The following is a 4,301-nucleotide window of genomic DNA, read 5'->3' on the forward strand; positions in this document are numbered from 1 at the left end:
AAAAAGCAATACAATTTTGATATTTATTGTTTGAGAAAAATATTTTTTTATAAGTTTATTTTTTTATTCATTCTTCAATATTATATTCATATGCATACATTAATAAGGAATGGGTCAAGGAATAAAGTGATATTTAGTTGGCCGTTTACCAAACGCTTACTTGAGTAAGTGTTTACCAAGTCACATTAATTTATCGAATGAATATGGTAAGAAACAAGAATCTTATCCGGTAAGAGCGAGATAAGGACCAAGATTTTTATTCAGTAAGTGAGGGCGACGACTCTTACCACGGTAAGCGCTTACCGGATAAATTGTTGCATACAATGTCGTTTTGGTGGACTAAAATCTTATCCGTTAAGTAAATAATAATATTAAATTTTACCAACAAACACTTACCAGATAAATGTTTGATAAACAGTCCCTAAATGAAAATGGATATGAATAACTAACCCTTTATTCATACATATTTTATGATGGCACACTTTTCATTACACATAAATTTGGACGTATACTTCATGGCAAAATTATCTATACTATCTTATAAAGCAAATTTAATAAAAATTTTAAAGTCTTAAAATACTAAATAACCAAGATACCTTTTATATCACTTTTTCACTCCCTCCTCTCCTCACATACACTCTCTCACAACCAATTTTTTTAAAATTATAATTTTAAATTTATACTTTATACTCCTATAATTAATTAATTAATTTACTTTACGTCCTTTATTTTTAAATGTTTCATTTTAAACATTTATCAAATTAATATATATAATCCTATATCAATTAAAACATGTTTAAAAAATACATTTTTATTTTAACAAGATACACCATTATAATCGTCTCGTTAATACCTTCGAAATAAGTCCAATATTGAATAGTTTTTTACTAAATTATATTATTTTATGTTATATATACCGTGGAATTTTTTTTTTAATATTTACGGTTTATACTTTTATAGTTATTTATTTATATATACACTATATATTTTGGGGTTAGGCTGTCCAAAGTGCACTGTATAATATGTTCTGAATTAATATGTTCTTGGGTTTTTTTTGAAATATATATATATATATATACATGTATTAATTCAACCTTAATCTAAGTTTCTGGACAAGAATGAGGGTAAACAGTTGAAATTTCATTCTAAAACCCATTTTTTTTGGTCTTTTTCATGACTTATGATCTGTCAAATTTGTAGTTTTCTTTATTGTTTTTTAGTGTTTATCTTAAAACTCAAGTTTCTTGGTTCTTTGCTCTTGGTGTAAATCGAACATATTTGTGGAGTCGTTTAAATATGTTGGATTTTAAATATACTGGATTTTAAACTGTCATACAATTTTTTCATCGTTAGTCTATAATTGGAACCATAACTCTTATTTATTCAAATTGTATTAATATGTAAAGACCAAGTGTAACATATATCATCGTTAAATCTTATCTTATAAAACCAGTGGAACTTCAAAATCGTTAAAATTCATGGTTCCCGCCGCATTGCGCGGGTACACAACTAGTGTTTAGTAAAAGAGATCAACCTTTCATATATCAACAACATGAATTGTACTTTATGTTATAAATATGTTTTCTTCATAAAAATCCCATCGATGTTAAACATAAGATTTAAGGGATGGATGTATTTGTGGCCACGTTACAGGGTGTTTTATTAAATGAGAAGACCTTCTCAACTTTAAGCCATGGTTTCTAACGTTCGACTAATTTAACTATTCTATTGAATAAAAGTAATTCATAAACATCCATTAGATGCATATGATGAAAACTTTGACATGAAAACAATTACAAGAACTTGGTTAAAAACTAGATGCATCCAAGGGACGGAACGTTCTGACAAAAAAAAAAAAAATGAAAGGAGACTGCTTGATAGCTTTATGTTCATATGTGGTATTATGATGCTATATATCATGGCACCTATGAGAATGGTATAAGATTGGATGGAAAGCCTATATATAACTAGAGAATTAGAATTCTCATTTTCTGAATTTCTGAATCAGTGTTGAATTTGGAATTACTATACAAACTACAAAAATAATTGAATGACGAACAATGTGGCCACTGCATTTTTAATCTAACTACCTACACAACTTTAGGGTGCGAAGTTTTGCACATTTTCGTTATTTTAGAAGGAAATTAGGGTTGTAAGGGGAAACCGTGTTCTCTTCTCTGCCCATCGATTTCTTTTTTCCCCATTGTTCTTTAAGATTTCTACTAATAAGTTGATGGGAAAGACGAGGATTGATGTTCCCTAAGATCAATATGATGAAAACTCAAGTGTAATACAATATCTATAGATTTTCCTTGTTTTGTTTGAATTTGAATTATAAAAGCATGAATATTTCATTAGAAAAAATAAATCGTCAAATCGGCACCAAGGATCAACTATTTAACATAAATTTGTCAAATACAACTCGACAATTGCAGCTAGTAAGAACAAGATCTACATCTAAGATTAATTACAGAATTAATGATACGTGTATGCCTAACTCTCACTGTGCAAATCCGAAACCAAATATGGCTCGATCAATTATCGAATATGCTTGACAATGATTGACAAAATCAAGATATTGAATCATAGAAACCATAATCAATGAGTGAGATTCTCGGTAAACCAAAACATTCAAACACCCCTTGAAGAATGAGTCATTTACATTCCATAACCCCAACTTCCAAATTTATAAATATTGAACTAAGGTTATTACAATATCTCCCCTTAACGGAATTTTGTCCTTAAAATTCTATTATCAAAAAGCGTGGGTAGAGATACTTCATTTCCAACTCTAACTCTCATGTTGCTTCATGTCCTTTATGACATCTCCAGTGTACTTTTACAACACTGATTTCTTTGTTCCTCAATATATTAATTTTACGATCCACGATTGTCTCTGGCACCTTGATTAGTAAGATTTACCTTTCCATCTAAGTGCACCTCTTGAAGTGGTACCGCCATTTCGACCTACGCAAGCACGTCCTCAAATTAGACGCATGAAATGTATTGTGGATGCCTCGTAACTTCTTGGATAAATCCAATTTGTAAGCCACATCCCCAACTTGTTCAGTGATCCCAAACGGCCATATGTAGCGTAATTCGACTTCCCCTCTTTCCAAAATGTACCAAGCCCTTCAGTGGGAGATCTTGAACAACACCTCATCCCCACTAGAACTCTATCGGTTTCCTTTGCCAAAGGACAAATCGTATAAACTTTGTTCTCGGATTTATTTATCATGCTCAACAAAGACTTAATAGCTAAAGTCTTGAACCTGTGGGATAACCAAATCGTTTATGCCAAGCATCCAGTGAAGCTTGACATGCCCCTACGGGAAAAACCTTTCCAGACTTCTTTTCAACAACATGAATCACATATAATCCATGAATCGTATTGGCTTTGACAATCGTCCTCTTGCTTTCCAGTTCTTGTATTTCAGCATCTTTGTTAAAAAATTGCATAAAGACTTTCTTATCATTCGTTAGTCTACTTACTGATATAAGATTCAATGTGAATTCAGCAATGAATAACTTCTTCAATTTGAGTTCATCATGGATAAGAACATCTCCTACCATTTTATCACCATTTGACAAAACAACCATAAATACGGAAACCTTTCTAAGGTTTAAAAAAATAATTAATCAGCATTTAGGAAAATGTGTCTTGAAGCTCCTGAATCAAGTATCCAGTGTTTTAAATCATTCAATAAAAGTGATAGACAGATACCTAAATTGATCTGTGTATGACCGGTGCTTTCTTCGACAATGTTTGTAGAGGCCATGTGACTCGATAAGGCAGCCACTAAGTGTTGAACCTGGAGACTCTGCTTTTGTTTGTATCCAATAGGATAACCATGGAGTTTATAACACTTCTCTGTGGTGTATACTTGTATCTTGCAGTAAGTACAAAACGGACGATCAGGACCATAACTTCGATTTTTAATACCAGATGAGTTATTAGAGAAGTTCTTCTTAGTTTAGATGCAAGAAATAAAAAAGCTTTATTAATTAAACAATGGAGGAGCGCATGTATACAAAAATTCTTATCTTTATTAATCTGACTGAGTATTAATAGCTAAAATGAATATGAATATGAATAAATAATTCCATATATCTCAAATCTTGATCAAATAAAATAACATATAAAAGAATATATACAGTTCTTTAGTCCTATCTTATGGGTTCTTGCACTCTGGAGGAAATCCTTGAGGAAAACGCTTGGAATCTGAGCAGTAGTTGTAGATCATGTAGTTCTTTTGAACCCATCTCAGCCTTTCCTGCTTTGTGTTATCCAACTCCTCCGA

This window comes from Cynara cardunculus (assembly GCF_001531365.2).
Source record: "Cynara cardunculus var. scolymus isolate 2C chromosome LG 2, CcrdV1, whole genome shotgun sequence".
Taxonomy (NCBI): Eukaryota; Viridiplantae; Streptophyta; class Magnoliopsida; order Asterales; family Asteraceae; genus Cynara; species Cynara cardunculus.